The sequence below is a fragment of the Aphelocoma coerulescens genome, chromosome 4 (genome assembly GCF_041296385.1).
Source record: "Aphelocoma coerulescens isolate FSJ_1873_10779 chromosome 4, UR_Acoe_1.0, whole genome shotgun sequence".
Classification (NCBI taxonomy): Eukaryota; Metazoa; Chordata; class Aves; order Passeriformes; family Corvidae; genus Aphelocoma; species Aphelocoma coerulescens.
Window position 1 is genome coordinate 18,209,989 of NC_091017.1, and position 27,140 is coordinate 18,237,128.

The 27,140-nt window shown below is 37.3% G+C and overlaps 1 long non-coding RNA gene across 1 annotated transcript; it reads left to right on the forward strand.

Annotated features, from left to right (window-relative positions):
- On the forward strand, positions 1-26,424 carry LOC138108974 (uncharacterized). Its single transcript, XR_011150169.1, has 6 exons — positions 1-164; positions 838-893; positions 15,770-15,913; positions 17,528-18,305; positions 18,394-18,484; positions 26,100-26,424. It is a non-coding gene; the product is annotated as an uncharacterized lncRNA (long non-coding RNA).
- The last annotated feature ends 716 nt before the right edge of the window (positions 26,425-27,140 follow it).

Consider the following 27,140-nt stretch of genomic DNA (forward strand, 5'->3'; position numbering starts at 1 on the left):
GAGGGGCCCTGGGCTTAATGAAATAGGGAGAACTTTCCCTTTTGGTGGCAACATGGCCATGGATTATGAAAGAAACTAGCTGTGAAACTGTGCTTGAATTGTGATCAACAGCATGGTCTACAGAAGATGGAGAAATAAAAAATGAACTAACAACTTGTAAATGGGTATGGCATAATCAGTGGGAGTGTTGTAGGAAACCGAAAACTCCATTTTGAAGTTTATACACTGCATCATGGAGTGAGGAGGGAATATTTCTCCTCTGTGGGCCTAGTGCCTGTTCTGAGTCCATAGAAAAACTATCATGTTTTTAATATAAGATGGCTAAATTTTCTGTTTGAACATGAGTCAACTTGAATGGCTGAAAGAAAAATAGTAGTGACAAGCTTACCAAGGAAGAAAAATCTTCACTGAATATTCATAGACCAGTGAAATGATTAAATATAGTTATTTGAAACTTAATGTATTAAGGAAACATCTCATTAATTTGGAATGTAGCGTGTCTTGCTGTTTGAAAAAAAATATTTAAAAGTTTATTTTTTTTGGTTACTAATGATCACAAAAATTATGCAGTGTTACTACTGTGTCCTGGTCAAATACATGCTGTAATTCTCTTAAAATCTGATTTCTGATGCAAATGCTTAATTTTGTTTTTCATTGATACTTGCTTTAAAATTAGTTCCTTGGTCATAATAGAAGTACTTGTTGAGATGAATGCAATATAAATGGTATCACAGATAGTTAATTTCTACATTGAATATAGCTTCATGGATGTAAGGAGATTATAGTATTTATTTATCCCAGAAAATTGCAACTTGCTTCTAACCATCAAATTTCCAGGAACCTTGGAGAGGGCAGTAAAGAGATGAGGCTACAACAATGTTTGAAAAAATAAGGTATGCATTTTTTTTTCAATACTGTATTTTCAGTATAGCTGGGTGAGTAATTTGTTTTCCTGGAAAAGATTATTGACATTAATATTAGGATCCTCTCTTTCATTTAGCTAGTTAGGTGAAGGTCAGTAGCTAAGCCTTGCTGTCCGAGTCATCTGACTTTTTTTCTCCTCTTGACCTTAATCTTGCTTCCCAAGGATGCATCTAATTCAGATAGCCTTCCAGAATTAGATTCACAAAGTCCTCTGGCCTTCTAAGTTGCTTTTCTCACATTCATATGACTCTCCCCTGCCAACTTAGCCTTCTGTCCTCCACCCATCCCTGTTTTGATTCATTTCCCTCATGCCGTGTGCCTAAATATTGCCCAACCCATGTGGAAAGTCCTTAATTCTTGTCAAGACAGGGTCATGACTAGCCCACCCAAGAAGATCAGAACCATGGCTCTGAAACTGGGAACAAGGCTTGCCCACTTTATAGTATAAAAGCCATTATTCCCTCATGCTCATCCAGGCCTTTGGGTTAGCAGACAGTTGGAGCAGAGGCACAGAAGGCATGTGTTAGGAGAGAGGGGATACACTGGGAAATAGCAGCAGATTTATCAGGGACACGTGGGGGGCAATGCAAGGGGCAAGTGGGGTAGTGAGACTGATGTGAGACTGTACACAAGACCAGTAAACTGATGTTAGAGCTTATGGGACGGGAAGTGTCAGTGGGTGAACTGTGCAGGGGAAAGAGGGCTTGCTAAGTTGGCCAGTATGTTTTCCCTTAGTTAAGTCTGGGCATTTGTAGGAGCTGGGGAAACAAGCTTGGCAGAGGACCAGCAGGCCACCTACTCCAGCTTTCTCACCCCACGAGGGAGGCATGAATTAAAAAGAATTACTGAGCAGACTGAGGCTATGCAAGGCTTAGTTGTGGAACAGGCCCACCCTCAGTTCTGTGATGCCTTTGGCCACCTCCATCCAAGTCTTTGATGAGTGTTGCCCTTGGTCCACTGGATTCTTTAACTGTGCAGCCTAATAGTCCATTGACCAATTCATGGCCTGTAGGATACTTGGAGAATTAAAAAGGCTAGCAAATAATAAGAGGAACAAATCAGTTGCCTTGGGGATTTGAAAAACTGAAAACTGACCACACAAGGATTTTGAGGAAAGGCAATGTTTTGGGGATGGTACCGACAAGTAGCAGAACTTGAATAAATATTAGAAAACTCCATTAATCCCAGCTGTGCTTTCACCAGATGACAGTGGACATATGGTATGAATATAATTACCATCTGTAATACCAACCTCTATTTTGCATACCTGGGTCAAGTTTCTGGGATCTGTGTAGAATCTGTTCCAGCCCAGCCTCGAGATATGCTTGAGACAAGGACAGTTCTCTAATAGCTGACATCTTTTTTTGTGCTCTCCAGGCAGTAGACATTTCTGCCTATTCTGCTACTCTATTTATCTGCCCTCAAGTAGCAAAAGTATGTTATGAATAGCAGTATTATTTCTTAGGCACATTTTACTAGACAGCAACTTCTGTGGCTTATCCTAAACATGTGAAAATATCATCCACCAACACTATTGTTCACAGCACTTGATGGACCTGATGTTCTCAGAGGTCTTTTCCAATCTGACTGATTCTGTGATTATGTCCCTTCTAACCCAAGCCATTCTGTCATTCTATGACTTACAGTAAGCTGCTAAACACCTATTTTCTGGAGAAGAATGAGAAGACACAATGGTCATGCTGAGGAAGCTGTCGTGATTTGTTAACCTAAATGTGTTTGGATTATATAACATAGGCCAAACTTTGTGGCTACCTACACCTATTTTGTTTTACAGATATTTCTGTTCTTACCTGAGAGAAGGCATATAAAACATGGGAAACACTCAGATCTATATCCTGAATCATTTTCTTAGGCAGGCTTCAATTCTGTGGGATGAGGATTCTCATTTCTGAATTCTGGTCATCACAGTGGGCTTTACACAGTGCTGCAAAGTTCTGGTTCAAAGGCAGTTACTTCATTCCAATCAGGCTCTGCTATTTATTCTTTTCCAGAGTATTGTGTCCTGTAGCTTTTGGCCGAGTAGCGTAAGCTCCTGTGACACCCTTTGAAGTCCTCAGCCTTTCTAATGATTGTCATGAAGGGTGGAATTAACTGGACCATCTGACCCTAAATATTTGGCTCTCCTACATGATATTTGTGGCCTGGAATAACCAGAAAAGTGGCTTATTTGGCTATGAAGAGACTAACCTCATCTTGCTGTCATTGCTATTCAACACACTCCTTTATAGACCTTAATTTTGGTCATCTTATCTGTGCTTTGTGTGGAGGATGTTCTTAGGAGTTTGTTAGAAGTCCTTTTCAAGAAACCTCTTAGGAGAATGATGCCATATACACCAGAGAACTGGTTGTTTCCTCTCAGAGCTCACTATCTAATCCATGCAGTTCATATGGAATTACTACAGGGAATGAATAGCAGGAACCAAAGGATGACAGGGAGGGACATAGGAACTGTACATTGTACCGATGTAAAGAAAGGCTAGGGAGAAGAGAGACTGTTCACAGCTCTGCTCACAGGTAGAATACATGAAAGATGAACATATCAAGGGAAAAATAAAATGCTTTTGAGGAGCTTATAGAATAAATTTCCTTACTAATTAGGAGAAATCCTATTGCTTCAATCTACTCATGACAGAGGATAAGTGAAAGGCAAAAAGCACTTCTGAATGGACAAGGGCTGGATGAGGTGACCTTATAAATGTGCCAGCTGTGTATCTCAGCACACACAGGGCAGCAACGCTGGTAGGAACTGAAGTAAGAAGAAAGTTCACTACTGCTATTCATGACTAGCTCATCCCTGTCAAAAGTTGGAACAGAAACACTTGTAGAGTGAAGGTAACGTGCTTGACCGATGTTTGTGGCATGCTCAGTGAAAGTACCTAAAGAATGTTGCTCTCCTCCATTGCAGCTATTTGTACTATGTTTGGGTTTTTTGCTGCCTGATGTATTGAATTTCCCATCTGATTTATTTGGAAGTAAAGTGTGAAAAATTTTTTGGGTTTTATTTTAGGCACGATAGTCTCCCACATAGACTAGGAAAATTTATTTCAGTCCCTTTAAGCTGTGCTCCAAGATGGGAGGTAAGAACTGTAAAGGGCTTACTTTTTTCAGAATTAGTTTTGAGACATGAATTTAATTCCATTCTTTGGCATTTGCCTGGAGCTTCTCTGTTTACATCATAGGATACACTGGTACTGTTAATTTTTATCTGGAAAAGTAATTCTTGTTTCCTTTGACTGAAATTGAACTGATGGAAATTATTTCTTATCAAGCCATGCAATTACTAATTACCAGTGTAGATGATGGGACAATGTGTCTCCAGTTTTCAGGAGCTTGAGGTATAGTCGTGTCAAACAGTAATAATACAGTTTAAGTAAGTAATACATCTTGAAGCCTGTTTCCCTATTCATGACTAGAAGGCTTGATTGTTTTCAGCAAGATACTTGCCAAGGCAATAGCATTGCAACATCCAGGATTTTTTAATAATTTACTCCAAATCTTCATGTTATGTTTTTTATGTTAATTGGAGTAAGAGAAAATGACTTAAAATTTCTGTTTCCTTCATTTCACTAGGAATGCTATCTTAGCGTGAATATTAAAACTTTTAATACTTGCTTTCAGAAAGAGTATTATGTGACAAACCACACTATTTAATATAGTTTGAGGCACTATTTCTATGGACAAAAATTAAGATAAATGTCTATTTGGCTATAAACAAATGGGCTTACTGCTCTACAAACTGTGGCAAGATATAAACTGACAGTATGATGTTTTTGACATCAGTAAATGCTGTAATTCTGTTTTAGTCATGTCTCTGAAAACTTGAGTTTCTGAAGCATTGGCATTTAAATACAAGGCACATGATTTCTTTGAAATCCAGCATATACTTTTATGGATGACAGGTTGGAATTAAATCTGTTGTTTCTGCGAATGAGGACATTCAGCACCAGAATTATCCAATTGTGATCATACAGTTTTAGTCTTTAGTCCAAATAGGAGCATTTGTACCCAGGTGTTTCCAGTTCGCAACATGGTGCTAGCTTCAACAAGTTTAATCTCACTGAAAAAATGAGAAAATAAAAAGAAAAATATTTTAATCACCTTAACTTCTATTATATTGTCAAACCTTCTACAATACCGTTGTCCAAAAACAATACAATTGTCCAAAGGAAGCAGAATAATAAAGACAAAGATTTGAATATAAATTAATAGCCAGAGACGCTTTCTTTGGCAAATAAAAAGCAAATATATTTTATGTCCAAAATAAGTATGTACATACACAATATATGCATGTGTATGTCTTTGAACATAATTTTGCAACTCTGCTGAGTATTTTCTATGATTTTCTATTAACCGGTGTTATATAGCCACAGGAATGGCTCTTTGTGTGAATTTTAATTTTGTATGGTTTTGTCTTATCCTCTTCATATCTGCTGGTATTTTGGAGCTGTCTATGAGGGAATGGTTTTCTGAAGGTGCTCAACAATTTTAATTCACATTAGACAAGTTAGCCCAAAAGCATGTACAACTTATGAGCTCAAATTGAAGTTTACACACTTGAAATATTGAAATAAAATATGTATGGAGACCTGCCCGAGTAAATGAAGAGTAGACTTCAGCAACACATGCTGTATGTACCAAAACATGGAAGAAATCCAGTGGCCAGTTACTCTTCTCCATTTTGGAAAAAGTTACTTGACTAGTCCCTAAGAAAGGGCAAATTTATATTTTAAGATGGATTTACTGCACCAAATGTTTTCAGGTGACAAGTGACACTCATTTCACTCATTTGCAAATGTAGTGGCTGAGATTATTAAATATGTTTACTTGACATAAGAAGTGTTAGTAGAGAAGAAGTATTAGGATGTCTTGACTGTTACCACCATATTTGCAATGTGGTTGTGAAAGGAGAGGCCAATCAAATGTAATTTTTATTGTATTGGTGTTTTCTGGTGAGAGGAAACATTCGACAAATGTGTAAATAGTGTAATGGAAGTGGGGAGAGGGTAACTTTTGGTATCTGCCTCTATGACAAATATGAAGTAAATAAGATGTTTAGAAACATGACGACTCATGTGAAACCCATCACGTTTGCTCAAAAACATTTAAATGAAATGTAACACTTCATTTTAAGATAAGCAGGAAAAGTCTTGTGATTTTCATTTTCATTTAAACACTAAACCATATTTCCTGTATTCTGATGTCTTAAATTTTCTAGTTTGAGTCCCTATTTTTATTCTTTGTCTGGTGATACTTAACTGTAAAAGGTGTTGGTGGTTTATTCTCATTGTATTTAATGCATTAATGTTTCAATGTTTTATAGTATTGTGCAAGAGCTGGGTTTTAAAAAAAAATTAATATTTACTTATAAGAGGTATCAGTGAAAGAATCTATTTCAGAAAAAAATTAAGGGATATGTCAGCTTTCCTATTTCTTAGAGCCACATTTAAAGGTTTTTTATAGGTTGTTGGAAATACAGTACTAAAATACATAAACAATTAATAAAATATGGAACATACCATGAACGCACATCAATGAAACTCTGTAAAATGTTAGAATGAATTATTTTTTTGCAACTTGGTGTGACTTTTGCTTTGGAAATCATGCATCAATTTTCTAGTTTTGACTGAAATGAGGACCACCCTGAAGCCAAGCTTAATTGAAATAAATCTCTTAGGACGCTCTATTTATCACTTTGTTATATATTTGGCAGCTAAAAAGACATAACAAAATATGCAGATTACAGTTGAAATAAATTTTACATTAAAAACCAACACTTAATTTGGCATATTGAATTAATTCATCATTGACAACTGATTCTTTGAGGAGACAGAAAATTACTTTAAAATATTTCTGAAAAATTGCCAGGGCACGTGGTACTAGAAGGTGCAGGGTTTCACTACACCAAACTTTAGTAATTTTTTCATAATGAAGCACTTCTGGAGAGACAAATACTATTAGTAAGTTAAATACATTAATATTTACCAACATTAATATTTACCAACATGCATGACACTCTTCATCTGTTTCCTTGTATTGGTAAAGGAGACACTCTATGAATAACTATTTTGTAGGGAAAAAAAAATCTCAGTATGTTAAATGTCCTCTATAAAGTAGAGTTTTGAAATCTGAGCCAATCACTGTCAGGCAATCTTTAGATTATCAGTTGATACGGAGTGTGATGTTAATCTCTGTTGGATGCCTTTATAATGAATAATTGGGGATTGGAAAAGTGTTATTAAAGTATGATATCACTCTGACTAAACATCTTGGAGATAGGGGTAATAAATTGTTCCAACTTTTGTATCAGTTTATCACTGTGAAATAATGGTTCTTTAGTTGCTGCTACATACTGTTGTTCCTAGAAATAAGTTGTGAAAGCATTGAATGTTAATAAGAAAGTATTTTTTTAAATGAAACTTTGCATTTTGTTTCCTTGTGTCAACACAATTTGGTAGATCTGAATATCTTTAACTGCTCATATATGCATTTTACATTGGTTTTTTGTCATATCAAGGAGATGAAACAAGGTTTTCTCTTGTCTTTACTGCTCACAAAGCAGTAATGTAGCAGGAAACTTGAAACAATGCATGCAAATGAGGAAAAGCTCTCAGTTCAGGTGCTTGGATCTTTTTCTGGTCCTCAGAAAGGTCCAGAGGATGCAGAAATTCTTGTTCTTCATTGCTCAGTAGCAAGAGAAAATACTGCATCCAAGCTGCTTTCAGCTTGCAATGTGGACTTACTGTAGTTTCTTCTTCCTTCCCTTGCTTATTTTTCAAAAGTGTGTCACAGTTCATGACAGCATTCTTACCTGTTATTTGACTGTTCACAGTTCGAATAATTTTCCTTTGACTGTGCACCAACCCCTTTCCAAAAATGTGTGAAATATTTAAATGGTGGTCCATGTAGAAGTGCTTAAGGTAGGTATTTCAGAGTACTTTCAGTGTTTCTTGGCTCTGGCTGGACACTGTGTTTTTCCACTATGTTCTTTGTCATATTTTGCACAAAGCTATTTTTAATGCCAATGTGCACCTGCACATTTGCTTGCTCGCAAAGTGCAATTTTTGCTTACATTTTTGATCTGTCTCCCACATGGTCACCAAGTAAAAAACAGATTCTTTACATGATTACTCCTATTAAGTAGTAAAGGGATTTAGTAGTTCAAGAAGTAAGAAGAAATATAGTTGGAAGAAACAAAGACAATTAGTTGTATTTATGTGTTGCCACATGCGTATCTGAAATAACTGCATAATAAATATTGTTTGATGAAATACCTCTTGAAGTGCCAGACACAGTAAGAATGGTCCTAGGAACAGGCTGCTGGAACAGATACAATCCTGGTCAATGTGGTAATGGTCCTGGGTGTGAAGAGTGGTAATTGTTAAGGATCTAGGCCTACAAAGTGACAAGTTGCTCCTTACTTGTGGGAGACAAATATATAGACAGGGGTGGCCAGCTTTACAACATCCCTAAGAGACAGACATGGCCCGGTTTAAGAGTTTGAATTATAAAACTCCCTTGAATTCTCTGATTAATACATTCAGTGCAGGAACATTTTGATGCAAACCTTCCTGTTTACTCTAGTGGCTTCCCATTCAAGTACAGGACTACCTAATTCCAAATCACCTCACAGAAAGAAATCACAATTGCACTCCATCAGACATTGCTCTGGAGGAAGGTGTAATAGAAGGAGGTTGTACTGCTATTATTGTGAGAATAACGCATCTCCTGAGATGCATGGTAAAGAGTATGCTGAGATGACAGGCATTTTACAACTTACTGTTACAACAGCTTGCAGTCATAATTTTTGTGATATTTCATGGCCTTAATAAAATAGCAGGATTAAGCTCTTAACCATGCTTTTCATTTCTTTCTGTATTTTAAAAGCAAAGTGATACACATAGTGATATGTTCAAGTTACTTTTAAGTACAACATCAGCCCCATGAGTTAAAATGAAATAACAACCATAATTCCTATCTACTTTTTAATGTGTAAGAGCATGAGAACTGGTAATTATTTATTCTTACACATAAACTTATGTTTGGGAAAAAAAGAGTTATAATTATACTAGAGTGATTTAAAATTTGTTACAGGGTTTATGTTCAGTGAAATTACAGGAGCGTTTTCAAGCAAGTCATTCGTTTTTGGAATTTTCAGTCAGTTCATCCCTGGAGTACCCTGCATGTCACTTTTTATTCTAGTGACAAAACATTATTTGGTAGTTTATATCAGCAATAAGTTAAGCTCCTGTCTATTTGCACTTCACTGACTGTGGCTGTTGTCCAGATAAACCCAGCTAAGGTATGAGGACAAGCTCTGCTACTTACCCCACCTAAAACTGGAAGTCAGTTTACTAGCCATTCCTACAGTTCCACTAGAACTTTAATGTATTAAAATGTAGACTTAAAAATAAAACTTAATTCAATGGTTTTAACACTTGGACTCAAGGATCTTAGAGGAGTTTTCCAGCCTAAATGATTCCATGATTCTAGGAATCCTTTTGTTACCAGCTTCTTAAGAAGGATCCTAGTTCATTGCCAAAAAAAAAGACAGTGAGACTAGTCAGATCAAGCAAATATTAAAATATCGCCTTCAGCTGAGTGAAAACTGTCATTGAGGTAGACAAAGATTCTTGGGGAAAGAGTGCAACCCAAGAAATGTTGAGGAAGCCTGAAGCATTTCTGTGCCTTGCACCATGTAGCACATAGTATGTTTCAGCTTTGGACTTGTGTGATCAGAGCAGGAAGAGCGCAACTGTTGCTGCCTGTTCTGAGCTTCCCCTCCCCAAGACACTTGCCTCTGCCATGTGCTCTGAACCCCTTTGTTCCAAGCACGGGCAAAACCAAATGTAGCTCAAACTCTTCAGCAGTGTCTGATTGGCCGCTCACCCCGGGTCCGCCCCAGTCCTCCCCTTTCCCCTCCTCTGAATAAAAGAAAGGACCAAGGGGGGGCCTGCCCTCTTTGGCTTTTGCAACTCTTTCTGCGAACCTCTCTCGTTGTCAGTTCCTTTTTGAAAGCTCCAAGTTGCGGGAATTAGGCAAGCTGGGAGCTGTATTTCTCCCTCTTTGCTTCTGCTGGTGGTTTTAGACTTGCAGCTACCATTTTGCCGCTTTCAGAGCTACTGAAATGCTGGATTGCCGGCACTACCTCTCTAGGCTGCTCGAGGCTTTCTAAGGCATTGAACTATGAGCTTAGCCGGTAAAAAGCTGTAAGCATACTTCCTCATGCAACTGTATTTTACTGATGTAGAACATAAAAGCAGAGAGTTTATACTGATACGTAAAGAGAATTTTTTGAATAATATTCTATACCTCCATGCTTAGCCACCTGTACTTGTGACGCTGTGCTGTGGGAGCTTCGCAGTATTTTGTTTATTTAATTGTATTTTAAAACTTCACCTGGATAGACTATTCTCATATTTCACTGGTTTTTGATAGAACAAATGAAATCACAGACTAAGACATATTGGTTTAGAAAAGTCATTAAATATTGGATCCATGTCAGTTGAATTAGTGTTAGCAGACTTGTATTTATTGGGAAGTGACTACATGAACATTCCCATTATTTATTATTTCTGCATCTTTAAAATGCTGACTAGCCTGCAATCTGCCTTCTTGGAAATCCTAATTATACAGTAATTCAGTCTGTTTATAACATGTTTTCAATTTTCACTACATATTCTACTGTCAGAAAAATACGACATTTGGTTTTATGGAAATATTTAAATCACAACAGCAAGCTACTGCATTGGAACTCTGGCTTTTGGAGACAAGGATGGGCTGGTGAAATTGTTCTCTCATAAATGGGACATTCAGAAGAATTCCCCGTTGATTTCCGTAACAGATAAGTTAAGTCAATGTGGAGAGCATCTGAAATTCCATTGTATTTTAGCAGCACTTGTAAAATGGAAGCAACATCTAAAATGCTGATGAACAGTGTTCAAATACTGATCGAAATCAACATTTTGATTTATTAATTCATAAATTAAATATATCTGTATGACTCAGAATTTATCAAACTGTGGTATTTTATCATAGGTGCTTTCCAAATATTTGTTACCAGATAAATTTTGGGTGTATTTTTTTGTATTTATATTTGGAAGGCTAATTGTTGCTCACACTAATTTTCAGTGGAATCATCTAAAGAATTCCTTTTGCTTTGTATTGGAAAAGAGTCTGTGTTTTATAATGGTGTATGGTTTCTTTCAAACCTCCTGATAGCTAATAAATTAGCATGGCTATCAACAGCATGCAATATTGGCAGTGTCATTAAAACAAGGCCTTAAAAATAGGTACCTCTAGACAAGATCCTTGGCTACTCTCCCAAAATCCCATCAGCCACTGTCACTGTTGAAAACAGAACAGTGGACCTTTCCCTCCCCCTGTGAGTTATTTATTTCCTTATGGTCTTCAGGTGTTATCTGCTCACTTTTGTTACTATAAATACACTGTGCAGTGTATTTTACTTCATACATAAACAAATATAATTTTAATTAGAGATGCTGCTTGAGTGGACTTGTAATGTCAGAGAATTTGCATATGAAATGTCAGAAAGTGACGAATTAGCTTTACATGACAAATAAGTTATCTTCTTGAGTCTGCAGGTTTTTATGTGAATTTTTCTAGTTAATGAAATTTACTCACACTCTTCACATGCTCTTCTTGTACATAGTGATGCTGACTCTATAATTGTTCCAAAATTTCCAGTGAGATTGCTGTCTTAAGCCTACTATGGAAGCTAGACAACAAAGCTCCTTTCTGAACTTAGGACATACTTTCCATCCTGTGTTTATTGTACAGCAATGCAAAATGCTACATCGCTGCCATGTGAAGCATTGCCACTTGGTTTGCTATTACCTAGCCAGGAAACTAGGTGGTAGATTGCTGTCATACAACACCGGGAGACTCCAGCCAAAATTCTCAGAACCCATACTTTGTGGATCTGACAATAGTGATTTTCAGTTAGGACATTCAATCATTTCCTCATTAGTCCATGTAAAGAGCTCATCATCTCAAATGGTAGTTAGTTCTGGGGGGGTGTAGCACCATCTCAAAGGCACAGCAGGCAAGACTTCCGTTGTCAGTTTTTACCTCTGGGATTTCCACAATTGAGAATCATATGGTGATAGGGACAATGGAAATTCTCTAGCAGACAAGCAGGTATCTCTATCTAAAGTCCTATTTTCATACTGTGTACTCCTTTCTTTCTCTGACATTTTACTCCTTGTAGTTAATCTCACAGTCCTGAAGTGGTGCCACAAAAGTGTCCCTCTGCCAGGTTTTATTTCCTCACAGTGTTCAGATAAATATATTTAAAAGACTTACACCTGTAAAAAACCAAACAACCCCACTCAAATGGTATATGTATGGTTGCTCATTGGTCCCATTCTCATCTGATTTTCTAATAGCCATTTATTTCCAAATTTTTTTTCTTCAAATCTCTTAAAACTTCAAAAATTTGCACCAATGATGTGGCAGACTATTGTTCAAATGCAAAGTCTCTTCGTTACTTCACAGAATATTTTGGAGTAAATTTTCTTGACCCAAATCATTTACATGATTGAGGCTTAAATCTATGAACTTCCCACATATGAGACATGTCCTTTTCTTGCAAAAACATCACACACAAGTTTTTTATGTCATGTGAAAAATAATATCGATATGGCGATAGATAGGGAGAGAGCTGAACTGAAGTTGCAATAAAAACCAAGAGTTCACAACACTGTGCTAAAATATTTCTAGAAATATTTTCTTCTTTCAACAGATGTTTTAAGACTTTTCTCTAATTTCTACCTTTTTCAAGTAATAAATAGGAATTATAGCCACTGAAAACAGGCTTTTGGCAGCCAGTTTACTATAATGGGACATAGTAAATTTCTTGTCATACTTTTTAGGACATTAGCAATTTAATTTTCAGGGAAAGATCTTTATAGAAGAAGAAGACAATAGAAGCCAGAAATCTCTAAATCAGGAAACTAATTCAGATGATTCTGTGTGATCTCAGAAGGGTGCAAGTTTTCAATGAGATAATGCTGATATTTAGGATCTTTTCAGGTACAGGATTTAAACCATTTTAAAAACATTGTAGAAAGCTTACACATAGTAAGGATTTTTACATTTTACAGTTTACAGTTCCAAACTTAATGCAACTCCAGTTCATTTTCTAGATGTAGCCAAAGCAGATGGGGAAGTCCTGCCCGTACCCCAAGACGTAATGAGAATCCACACTCATGACATCCAGCAGGAAGCTGTTTTCTGCTAATGCCACTGTCTTCCCAAGGCAATGAAGAAAGAGTACATAATTTTCAAACACAAAAACTATCTCTCCAGGATGCCCTCACAAGCACAAGTTCTAGTTTCAGGTGTCTCATCTGAATCAATGCCAAAGTAAGTCCCCTAATGCAGTGCTTTTGGAATTAGAAGGCCATTTTTGGTTTCCCTGTGAAAATGTGTTCAACTTCATCCCTTTAGAAAACCTCTGATTTGGATTTCATCAGACCTGCCAAACTAGTGATGTTCATATGCAGCTATTAAATTGTACCTACAAAAGCAGGGGGGTTAATTGTGACCAAGCTCCAGGTTTGATTTGCCTCTCTGCATCCCCTTTCAAGTTTCAGTTAATTTTGGTTCTTTACTTTGCTGCTTGTCTAAACTTAAAAGTGTTTCTGAAGCCAGACACTGTTTAACAATTGCCACATTTCCTCCCACAGGCAGTTATGTTTCACTTGTGGTTTAACTAATCCATAACATGTTATTGGTTACTCTGAGTTTGTCAAAGCATTAGTATTTGTCTTACTAATATCTGTGAGAGACAAACTCATTCATTTCCAAAACCGGGTCCTACTGCCATAGAAACTCACTAAATGCTGGTAGTTTCTCTATGGCAAGGGACTATTGAAAGAGAAGGATAGAGAAAGGGAAATATTGTTCTGGAATGAGATCTCATACTGCATCACTGCTGTGGTATACCATGAGAGAGAAACACAGCTAGAATGCAAACAGAGACAAGGGGTTTTTTTGAGAACTTTTGGTCACAATAAATTTGGGTTTGGAACTAAAAAAAAGGGGTGGAAAGAGAAGACATGCATGCCTAATTCTGAAGTAGAACTTGTTTGTATCTAACATATTGGAGAAATTGTTTGAGAACAGTTCATTCTAGTGAAAATATTACTTTTGTAAGACTGCCAAGATCAGTGTTTTCTCATTCATGATTCAGAGTTCTTTGCTCGTTTGTGGTTGCTTTCTTCTCATCCTCTTTCCTTGCCTACTGTCCTTTTGCAGCAAAAATCCATCCACAGTTGCCTAGCTAAGCACTTGCCCGAGTATCAGTGGTGAGGGTTCTACAGAACAAGTCAGCTGGGCTTGATGTGCTCTTCTTATTTGTGTAGTGCAGACAACTCTTCAATTTTGTGTGGACACTCTGGGGTTCTTTTGCAGTTATTTAGTTCTACTGCAGAAGAACTTGTCTGTCTTCTGGTAAGAAATGTGGAAAAGGTGTTGAAAGGCTGGGCCTTGCTGCAGATGTGGGCAGTCCAGCACAAGCAAAAGCACAGTGTGGGCTTTAATTCCTGCCACCAGCTGCAAATTACGTGTGGGATCGAAGACCAAGTGAATGTGTGCTTTAAAATCTGGAGGTGCTGGGCAAAAATATGGAGGGCTATATGAGAAACACAGGTGTAGGTGTCTCCCTCTTAGAAACTGTTATGTAATGACTAGATATCATTTGGATTATGAAAATATTGGTCTGTCACTACAGTGATCCAGGGGTTACTTTTCTGAGATGGATTTACTGGTTCTACCTAGTTCTGTTCACATGAAACCTGAAGACGCCTGACAATTACATAGCTGTGGATGTTCTGTGCAGGAGAATATTGGCCATTTCATTATAACAAATCCAACTAAAACAAAATGATAGCTGGGGAAGGAGGGAGGGAGGTAAGGGAAAGGAAGGCATTATTCCTTGCCACAAAACTTCCTCTCTTTCTCTTCCTCCCCTAAGCAAATTAACAGAGTAGGTCCTTTATGCATGCAGGCCTGCGCAGGAAAGTTACTGAAGCACTGACACAGAAGGAAATCATACAAGATACTGTACCTGGTTCCAGTAAAATTTGAGTGTGTGGGTGGCAAGAGGCTTAGTTCCATGTGCTTTCCACCCCACAGGCAGCTCCACAACTTCCTGTTGTGGAGGCTTCTCCTCTTTCCTATGTGGCTTTGTGCAGTAGGCTTGCCTTTCCCTTGGTTGACGTTATTTGCAGCCTGTGTACAGTAAGTAGCCTTGTGCAGTTTGCTCATCCAAAAAGGCTGCATATAAATTTGACTTATGAACTCTGTAGGGTGGTGTTATGAAGAATTATCTCAACTAAGAATAATTTTTCATTAGTTAAACAGGAGATGACATAGTCCCTGACTTTTTTCCGCTGGACTTTTCAATATGTCCCATTCAGGAATCAGGACCAAAGACAATGTTATTTTAATTCTTTTTGGAATACATTTACTCACTCCCAATGTGTTCTGTTCTTCTTAAAGTGACACGTTTACTCAGAAAGGAATATACCAATCACTAAAATTGTATATTTTCTTCTTTCATATGAAGTATTTTTTGGCAGCCTGAAAGAAAATTTTGAAACTAAAATCTGATCTCACAGTCTAAGTAATAGGTCCTGGCTTTAATGATTTACAAGCAGAATTACATACCTAGTCCCTTTGCTTTTGAGTTTTCAAACTAAGGGTCAGCATGAGGGCAAGCTGTATCTTGCTGAAACATAGACAAGTGTAACTGAACTGTTAAATTTGTACTTTTTTTTTTGAATCCTCTTGATTTATTAAGGGAGAAGACAGCAGAAAGTGTAGATCAGAGCCAAGACTTTCATCTTCGGTATGGATCAGATCTGGATAGCAAGGTGAATGTTTTGTGGTTGAATGACTGTCAAGGAGTAGCAAGAGCGATTAAGTAGCTCAAAGTAATGCACATGTAAGTAATTTTTTTAATGATTGGAAGCCATAAGTGTTTTGACCACTAACAGGGAGAGGTGCAAAGCCTGTTTGATGTCATAGGACATGGATAAAGAGGATGGGGGTTACAACATTTTATATATATTTATCTGTCAGTCACCATCAACAAGCATTCAGATTCTGTTGACGCAGCAATATTGAAGTTGTTTCAGCTTCAGTAACATGAGTTTGTTTTACATTTCAAGGGTTTTAGCTAAAAATTGGTAATGAAAACATAATACATAATTTCATTTACCATTTTGGTTTGACTGGTATAGGTCAAACAGCTTTGCATTTTATTGCCTTGAATGTGTAGAGTATATTATGGTGGGATATTTCATGGCTAAGGCAAACGAATATTTTTCAAGTTGAAGGCAATCACATTAAATTTTTATTATATAAGTAGCATCAATAACTCTTGAATAGGCACAGATGTCAGTTTCTTCATTTACCAGATAGTTTAGCCAGGATACTCAAGTTAAATAACTCTTTGGCTGACTTTGAGGAAACTATTTTGTAAGTATAAAGAACAAGTATACAGTCTTCCTGGACAAACTATAGATATGATTTGAACATGTAAACAATAGAGATTATATGCTCTTTTACCATTTATTTTACTAGCAGAGTTTTCACTTGCTGTCTAACTGGAATCCAAATTTAAATACAGAATAGTAAAAATATCAACCTCTGGTTTAATGATGATATTAACTGTGAGCTACTAATTCTATTTTTCTATCCCATTAAGCTTTTATATAGTTTAAATAGGCTTTATACTAAATACTTTGGAAAGAATGAGAAAGTTTACAGATTTTGATCCTCCGTGCAAATCTGCTTGAGCAAGTGCGTTTGGTTGGTCCAAGTACCAGGCACATGAGTCCCAACTGGCCCATTCGTGTGGGAGTGTGAGTCTTTTCATCTACATACCTCATTCCTGGCCACTCTTTTTTCCCTTTATCCAATCCTCAATGAGCTGCTGCACACACATTAATTGCCCTGAGCAGACAAGTTGCCTTTTCTGTTTCTACCATAAATGCCACTCAACGAACCAGCCACTAGGTCATGCTCAAGTGCAATGGAATCTTTTTTTTCCCTCCCAAACACCTAGCATCACCTCCACCCCGACTTCAGCTTCTGTGAGGCCATTGAAGTTCTTCCAAAAATACTCTTATTGTGGTTGGTATAACGAAAATTTTTGTCAATCGAAATATATTAAAACGATAAACATTTACAGGAGCAGCATGTAGAGGTAATTGTTGAATTTATCTTTTTTTTCCCCCTAAAACTTCTCTCACATTTAAAAATTGCTTATTTTATTAAACAATAATTTAAAAGGTCTCCTAACATTCAGCTTTTCTGAAACCTCCTAATGGATTGTAGGACCAATATTTTCTCCTTCATGAGGACAACAGCAATTGAAATACAGAATTTCTTTGTCTTTCTTTGTGCGCTTACATCAACAGATCATTACCTATCTTCAAATTTTGTTTAGTTTAATCTTTTTTTCAGGAGAGTATTTAAGAGAGAAATTAAATAATCCTTAATGAAGAGCGTTGTCTCTGGAAACAGATTAAAATGTTCATCTTCACACTTCTAGTGTCAATACCGATTTAAACTGGAAAAATATAATCAAGAAAAGAAGTTACTAAAATGCTGAGAAACAAATAGCAGAAGCTGCTGGGAGATCTTCATGCAGAAGAAATTGCGGATTTTTTGGGAATGTTTCTGAGTCACTACTATGAAAATAATCTTTCAGATGGAGAAGATCATCAGACATAAAGCCATTAACTTCATGCGTGGTTTTGTAGCTTTTTTCTACAGTCTTTATGGAAACTAGAGAAGACATTTGCTTTTACATTAGATTCTTTCTGATAGAAGACTGTTAAATTAGGGTAGCGATGCCTTAGCATTTTAAGCTTATTTGAAGTATGTTGCACATCTGAAATGACTGAGAACCATTAGCTTGAATAGACATTACCTAACCCGGAGAAGTCTGTGTTTGTGGAATTTGATGAATATATGGAGAAATACATTGAGTGCAGCACTCTTTCCACTGGCTTAATCAGTCCTATGGAATTACCTCACCTTGATGGTTCTTCCTCTAGCAGCTTCCCTTTGAGAAATTTCCTTGCCTTCAGGCAATAGATCAATTGTGGCAGTACCAATCTCCTCCAGGGACTGCTGCCTCACTTTGTAGCTTGTACCACTCATTTCTGTGGCCTGTTTACACTATGTGACTTGGGATGCAGTCTTGGGCACAGTAGAAAAGCTGAAAAGCTAGTTAAATTGATGTTCTTTGTTTAAGGCATGGTGCAGAACTCTAAACAAGTAGTGAAAGAGGGAGCCAAGAAACAAGGACCATCTTAGCAAATCAGGTATAAAGTTAGGATTGGAATTTAAGTCTGCTGCATCGTTATTTTGGCTTCTTTTCACTGTCTCACCCCTTTTTTTTTTTTTTTTGAGTTCTTTATCAAGCTGTCTTACTGACATGCAGCTCCTGGGCCAATACATTGCTGAGCATCTGGAATTGAACCAAAGTACATTAGAAAACAAGGTGAGAAAACTGTTAGGTAAAATGGTGAGTTAATAATAGAGTTAATAATATTTTTTATGTAGGATTGTGGAAAATGAAGCTTGTTGTTGGTATTTATCTTCAAAAACTTCTGTAAAGGCCCTGCTGGTTCCTAGGAATTACTATGGAATTAATATTTGTCTGACTGACAATATTTGATTGAGGAATGGCTGCACAGAGTGCAGCCACAGCCACAGCCACAGGAATGGCTCACAGGGACATTTTACTGATCTGTGTTGGAGGCTTCAGGCAAGGACTTTAAGAACACTTGAGACTCACCCATTAATGATGCTAGACACAGGACTACTGGGAAGATGATGCTGAGGAAAAAATCAGAGAGCTTAAAATTCAGTAGCTTCTGAGGAGGATTAAACTGAGACCTACAATAAAACTCTTCTCTGCCTGAGAGTTTTAACAGGAGATCTGCTATAATATTAATTTAGTCATTACTTCTTAGCTGTGAATAATAACCAAAAGTTTATGAAATAACTCTAAAGTGACACTGTGGCTGGAGACTGTCTTGAAAGAAGGTACAGAATAACTTCAAAACTCTTAAACCCAGCAAATATTCCATAGGCATTCTTTCTATTCTCAATTACACTGATTTAATTCTGCTTAAGTTAGGGTCAGGTTAAATCAAAATTTTGCCTGCGTTTCAAGTTTATTCATAGTCTTATCGAGGATCTCAAACAGAGGTAGGATAAATCATACTGTGTAAGTGCCTGTCTCCCTGAATCTACTAGAAATGGAGCTTTGGGTGTACATTTAGACCAGATGCAGTTATTAGAGTTAGGTGAGATTAATGCCACTCATAATGCAATAACACATTTTTAATGGCTATCAAAGACTTGTTGTTATCACTTACTGGATTAGAGTAGACCAGATCCCACACCTTAGAGGCAGGATTTTTGGTACTTTGTTGTATGCGTGGTACTGAATGTATTTGTGGTATTTAGTAAATACTGTCTGCATCTGACATCTCAGTAAACTGCTGCTGTCTTACTAAGGCCTTCAGGTTTCAGTCCAAACAAATTTGAATGGGAAAAAACACATGCTTTATTTACTCTTTCTACAGCATTTCCTAGAGCAAATTACTGTAAACATATCAAACTCAGTGTTTAATTAGTAATGCCATTATTTTAAGAGCCTTGCTTAATGTGCTTTTTCACATCCTAGCAGCATCAAGGTTAATTATGTTAATTTTTTGCATTCAGTGCTCTCAAGCAATATGCAAAAGGTTGTCTAGGAACAACGGATGTGTCTGTGTCGAGGTAAATCTTTTCACCACCTTGCAAGTACAACAGGGTCCTCTAAATGCTTTGGCAATGAACAAGAAAGAAAAAATATAGCTGATCCTGAAAATACCATTACCATTATTTATTTTGAAATTGACACTGCACAGTTTTCAGGCTAACACCCAGATTTAGCTGTGTATCTGAGATAATCCAACACATACACAAATCAGCCTAAAATGTCTTTTCCTTCATCTCTGTTATATCCATTTAATTTATTGGAAAGGTGAAGAAAACATAGATCGAGTAAAAGAAATCAACTAAGGAATTTTGTTTATTATGATTGGACAGCTGCAGTTGGTCCACTAAGGATCACTTTATGTTTTATTTTGATTAAGGAGATACCAGTCTGCCAACCATAATTTGTACAATGCTGCTATTGCAGTTGAAAATAGATGACCTTTTGCAGCTGACAGTGGTACTAATTAAGGTGTCATTGCTGGGCAAAATTTTCCATCTGTGACATAATCAGTAATGGGATTTTTGGTTTTATTTCTACATATTAGTATGTTGCCAATTTAATCAGTTACTCTTTGCTGAGATTTGTAGTGTCCCTCATTATGTGTGAGGTTTAATTCTAGTCTTATATTCAGTTAATCACATATTTAGTGAATGTTGCTGAATAATTTGCACACGTGTTCAAAGTTAACATTTTTTCTGAATCAGGGTTAAAATTTAATTTTTCACAGCCTGACTTACTTGGAGAATGAATATTTGTCCAAACAATATTTTGTTAGGAAAATAAGGGTACTCTTTTTTCTTCAAATTTCCATCTTTATATTCTTGGATCTGCATCTTTGCCCATGTGGCCATGCCCCTTTTCTAGCCTTTGCACTGTCTTTTCATCCTATAGGAAGTCATGGACTAGTCTTCAGTTTGTTTCTTGTTTTATGCCTGTTTTTCCATCTCAGAGGAGAGATACGGAACAAAATCACACCGTCCTGCCGAAATCATGGCTACTGAATACAGTGATTGCCTTTTTTTTGCCTGTGGTTCTACCACTGAATTTAAATATGAAAGAGAAAAGCAGAATGCCATTTTATAGCCATCATGTAGATTATGTCATGTCTCTGGATTATGCAAATTTATCTTGTACCAGGGAATACTTTCACTCGAATGCCCATAACATCTATTGAATTTAAGAAAAAAGCAAGCAATACACCACTGGGTTTCAAATAAGGAAGTAATATATTGGGTTTGATTTACAAAGGCCATGTTTGCTGTTCCAGCACCTCTTACTCTTTGCTGACTTTCTCCAAACAGGAGCATGTGAGACAGAAGTGTTTCAATGTCCTTTTTTTATTTAATGAAACAAGTCTGAGCTGAAAAAGAGCAGCACCTTGCCTTTCATGAAGCAGAAACAGGTAGCAACTTGAACGCTTCTGGTTATAGAGTTTGTCCAGATGGAGTTCAGGTTTATTAATTTTTGGGCCATGCTCCCGAAAACCATTTAGATGTACATTGGTACATTGAGCATATGAAAAGTAGTTGTTTTGGGGGAAAAAAGGGCATTAGGATATGACAGGCACGGTGTGAGACACTATAATGGGCTTTACTAAGCTCTAGGGTAATACTCTGTTGCTATAAAACAATTGTTTGAGAAAAGGCTCTTATAACATTCACAGAACAGAGGTGTAACATTGATGAAGTTCTATATCCAGGCCAACTGAGAGGTAAGGCAAAAAGTCTCAGAAATCAAAAGTTTCTGGATTGCTGCTCTATCCGATGTTATTTCTTTAGCAAAATAGACCTTAAAATACCATTTCTTAGGGTATAAGTAAAGCCCAATCATCTGATTTTTACACCACTACTGAGTTTATCAGAAGCTTTGCTTGTTTTCAGAGGATTTAGAATTTACTCTTTTATCAGTAATGATTTCTTTTTAACTAAATTTTGAAATACTTCTCTGTTTTTTGATTTTTTTACTTCCTGACATTAGCAAAATTCATGCTAAGAACTGTGAGGTTTTTTATCAATGAATACTTAGAAAAATAAGAAGACTTCAAGCTATTATTTAAAAGAATCATAGCATTGGCTTCTGCTTCTTTGTGTAGGAGGCTAATTTTTTTTCAAACTGCTAGACATATTCTTTACCTGAGATATTTCCAATCAAATATAAACCAGAGATGCATGTGTTGGTGAATGAAACAGAAAAGAAACACATTTTAATCCCATAATACTTTCATGCCTAGAATTTCATGCATCAGGCACTGGACCACATGGATTTCAACAGTGGATTTCAACCAAAGGGATCAAAGTTCAGAATTAGAACTACTACTTATTCCTGCTTTTACAGTTCCTGTAGAAATAGCCGAGGTTCTCTCTTCAGCACTGGCCAAGGCCAATTAGTGAGGCACCAGCTTAGGGGGTGTGAGTAGCTCCACTGGTGTCTCTAAAGTCAAGCCTATGTTTACTTCCTTAGGAGAACATGCTTCTAAGGCATTGCTGATGTACTTAAATTTGGAATCTGGACAGTTTAGATGTAGTCTGGTCTTGAGGTATTTGTACTATGAAACGACCTGTTTCAATACAACTGTTTAAAGTGTACAGCTTGTTCACATGGCTTGCCCTTACATCCCAGTTTTAAGGATAACTGAAATGCAGCCACCGTCACTGTTGTCTCTGCAGAACTGCAGTGTATTGTAAATAGTTTTGCAATGGAAAATACTGATGTGAGGAACTCTATTTGCCACGTGCTTATAATTCTTCAGGTTCTGGGACAACATATTTTGCACCTCACTTGTGCAAAATGAGTTTTGTGAGATTATTTGCTGTGATGCAAAAACCCCAGAGCTGACACAGCAACTGAAAATCAGTAATGTGACAGCAGTTTATAAGTGTGTGTAGGCGCAAAACCAAGAGACACTATGCAGTAGTGAGATTTTCAGAGGGAAAGGCAGCTGTAGCTGGAAGCCTGCCAGGATGCTTTCTTCAAAGTACTGCATCTGTCCTTGCACAGACTGCTGTCCTTAGTTGCAGCAGTTGCAGGGAGGATAACAGACGCAGTAATCTATTTTCAGTTTAGGGCTGTATTTGTGCAACCCATCAATTTTCAGAAGTGGCTGTGATTAAATAGGCCAGGCCCTGCCTTTCTTCAGATGTTTGTGCAGTTCATTGCAACTAATTCCAGTAGGGTTGTGAGGCAAGACCTGTCACATAACACAAAAAATATTCCAATTACAGTCTTCCTTGTTTTTTCTTAGGCACATGCTGATTTCCTCCAATCTTCTACATTAAATCTACTTGTAATTGATTTTTTGTGTTTTTTGAGTTTTGATGAAAGTATTTTTCAGTCTTGAGCTCCATATCAAACTACTGGGAAAAAAAGGAGATGTCTGGACCTATGCCTCAGCAATCTAAAAGAATTATTTCATGCCATCACTAAACACAATCTTTAGCCCTCAATCTGCAATACTGACTGGTTTAGACAAGAACTTGGATTTTTTGAAGAGAGACCTGGTCAAAAACAGCTTTTAAGAAGGAAGGCATGCTAGCTGTGATTGAAAGGGCAATGGAAGTGAAAAAACATGTCATTAAGGCACTGTTTACCAGAAATAATGTGCCATATATTGTACTGTTTCTGTGTGGGGAAAAATATATCTTAAGATTGACCACAGTAATTTTTCCTAAGTTAGTAGGAAACAAGGGGTTAAATTATCCATTATCAAGAGATTGATTGGGTTTTTTGGCTTTCAAGCAACACCATGGTGATCTCTTCTTTTTCCTCTCTAATTATACCAACATTAAACGTTGACTCCGTGCTGTCTGGATGCTGTCCCAAGTCATGTAGTTGAAAAGCCATGGTGTATCATGACAGGTTATTTCTTCATTGTGATGGCAGGCATTGTCCAAACAGTCTTCTCTCATCCACATGAAGTAGTAGTGACTGCCACCAAGCATTCACAACAGGAATGGTGAAAACTAAGTTAGATCCAACTCAGAGAATAAAAAAGAGGTTAAAGATACTGAGAGTGACTGAAATTCAGGTACTGGATTTGAGCACTGCACACTTCCCCTTTTGGGACCACATCTCTCAGCCAGCAAAACACTGAGTACAACAGTGGTTGGTGGTCATCAGAAAAAATCCAGAAGCCTTTTAATGGACCCCTACTAACAACCCAGAGCAATGTACATACTGAAAATATCTACACTTCGAAAACCTCAAATATGACAAAAACCCAGGAATGAAGAGAGTGTTCCAGTTAGTTCCCGATTGCCATTAGATCTATTATCACTCATTATTGCCCACCCAGTCTTCACTGTGCACTTGACAATTTCTTTTTAGTATTCATAGAACCACATGCAAGAGTCAAAACCACAGATCACTAGGATATTTATTAGGAAATTAGACTCTTGAATAAGAAATGTGATTCAAACAATCTTCTAGCAATATATTATCTTGACCTCTGCATATGCTTTTGCCAATTTTATGACAGAGCAACATTAAATTGAGTGGGTGGTGTAAGCTAGGAAGGATTATATGGGCCAGAGGGAACAGATCCCATTACTGTTGCATTCCAGATATTTCTAATTTAAGGGTTTTCATAGGACAATAGTTTTGAAATAGTACACACAGTACTTGTTTACAGGAGTTATTGGACTTCACTGAAACATATGTTCAACTTTCCTTCTTTTTTAATATTTTTGTTTCTTCATCCCAGATTCTATAAAGAGGCCCTAGATATGTGAAGGGAGTTATGCATAGGGTATGTTGGAAGAGCCACATAGGGTGTGTGGGAAGTCCTCCATATGAGGCCTTTCAAAGCAGGTTCTTCCACAGAAGAAGTGTGGTGGGCTGTGGGAAACAGAGGATGGTGAAAGGGAGCTGGCAGACATATATTCACATGGAATATATTAAGCACATTCCAGTCACTCCTCTGGGTTTCCCCAATAGCTTGAACCTCTGCATCTGACTCACTTGGTTTTATGACCTCTTATTGCTCCTCCTTTTGTGCTTTTGATGTTCCTTCTCCTTCATCATGTCTCTGTCTGCCCACACAATTTGTTTCTTTAATGTGCTTCATCTTTCTACTAGCTGAAAGCAATGTGCTTTCCATCCACTGTTCATATACCCTTCTCCTTTCCCCTTGCTTTCTACTGTTCCCTCTGCAGAATCTCAGCATATTTGTGTGGTAATGGACAGCTGTACAGTGCTTTAATATTAAATGCCTTACCACATGGGTGCCAGCTGATTCTTGACTTATCTTAGTGTGATTATAAGTGTTATAAACTGTAATGGGCTTCCCTTTGACGTTCTGAGTTGAACTCAGATGTTCCCAGATTCCTTCCCTGCATTTCTGTCGCTATGCTTTTCTCAGAGTACTGAATAAAGGGGTAATCCTGCTCCACATTGGAACTGTGAGATGCATTTCAGAACACCATGCATAATTATGTTTGTCATTCCACAACATTTGGCATGCTGTTGCTGGTGGCCTACTTGTTGACAAGTAACAGATTTTGTGACAGGCCACACAATATACCATAAAATACTGAGTATCAACACTGGGCAATCAATCAAACAGACTTAATAATACAAAGAGATTATTATTTGAGGAATACTAAATGTTCTTAGGAGCCTACACAGAGATGAAAATGGTTTTGCAAATTCCACTAGACCAATGAGGACTCCTGTTTTAATAGAGAGGGGTAAAAGAACTTCTGTGTTAATATCATGTCAAGGTAGATAGGGGAAACCCTAAATAAGGGGAGGAAGGATAAAAGTGGCTGGTCTAGCAATGAACACATCGAGCAGCCAAACTCAGAAGAGAACTTACACTTCGATTTATGCTTTGTAGCCACTGCTGTGTGTTTGCTAAAAAAGACAGGGCCCAGGGAGGAAAATGTTTGGACTATATTCACTGCAGAAACAGTGCGGGAACTAAGCACGTCTTTTATTAAACCATTATTAAAGCAGGATAGAAATTAGTTGCAATCTCTTAGCTAAGCTTCCATACAACTAATGTAGCCCCCAAAGGTACCATTTTTCAGGCAGCTAGCTGACTTGAGAGCCAGCAAGGCATTTATTTTGATCAAAACTTTATTTTCAAAGATTTTGTATTTTATAATAATTTTGCACTAAAAACAGCTTCTTACACTATGAAAGTTCACATAGCTCTTCTGAATAGAACATTTTATAAACTTGATCATGGTGCTATACTTGGAGTTATGTCTAAATTATGCAATGGGTCCTCTCCTGCCATTTTTAGAATGCTGTCTGTTCTCACTTGTTTTAAGGTAAGCATATAATATTCACAGTGCAGTCAATAATCTTTTTGTAAGACCACATATGATTTTTGACTTTGCAGGCAGTAAGTATTGGAGAGAAATTTTTAACCTGAAAGTTCAGAAAAAAACCCCACAACACATCAAACCACAAGAAATGGTGGAAGGCATGTGAATATTAAGTCTCTGGATAAGGAAGCTGAATGATTAATTTTGTAGTTGCCTCTGTGGAGGGAAGAGAAGTGTTAAGTATGGAAGAAGATCACCATTAAAAAAAGATGTCTGTCATTTAGTCTGAACTACCAATGTCCACAATGATTTCATGCTGGATCATGCTCTGACTCACTTTTAAATGGGGAGAAATGTACATACTGATGGCGTACTAGCCCAAGCTCTAGCAGCAGAATGGAAATAACCAACACTTGATTTTCCTCATTTACTGCCTTGCCTTATTTTCCAAACATTATTAAACAAGATTTACAGCTCTGAAGAAACAAGGTGGTCTGGCAGTTGCATTCTTCAGTTTTGGTGAAAGCAACAGTCTTTTTCAGGGAAAACTAGAGGAAAAAAGACAACTCCTTATCGCAACTGGAAGAGAAGGAAAGAATGTCAAAGGACATTCTTTCCTCCATGTCTGAGGGACAGAGAGAAGGAAATGACTGAAAACAGGCAGGAGGCAATACCAGAGGTTTTGGTTTATTCTAAAACCTGTTTTGGAGAAACATAAACTGTTTTCCATTTTTCCTCTAACAATCCAAAAGCCATATGACCACTTTGTAGGAATTAGAAACAACAGTTCCTGTTGTTTAGCCAGGGATGTGTGACAGCTTCCAGAAGGAGGATGTGCATGTTGGGTCCAGCTGTGCAAGTTGCCACCCACTAATATGGCTGTCTGTAACATTCTGGCTAAGGATGAAGAGGCCCAAATTCTCATTACAAGGTAATAGTTTATATGCCCCATTGTGGTGTCTGCACAAGGCCCCAGAGATCTACTAGAGCCTTTATTTGGATGTAGTGGAGTCCCTTTCATTAGTATCATTAAGGTCATTAAATTCCTTTGGGAAATAGTAGACATATACAGACACAAAGGTGTTAGGGACAGGTGGCAAACCCAAATGGAGCCC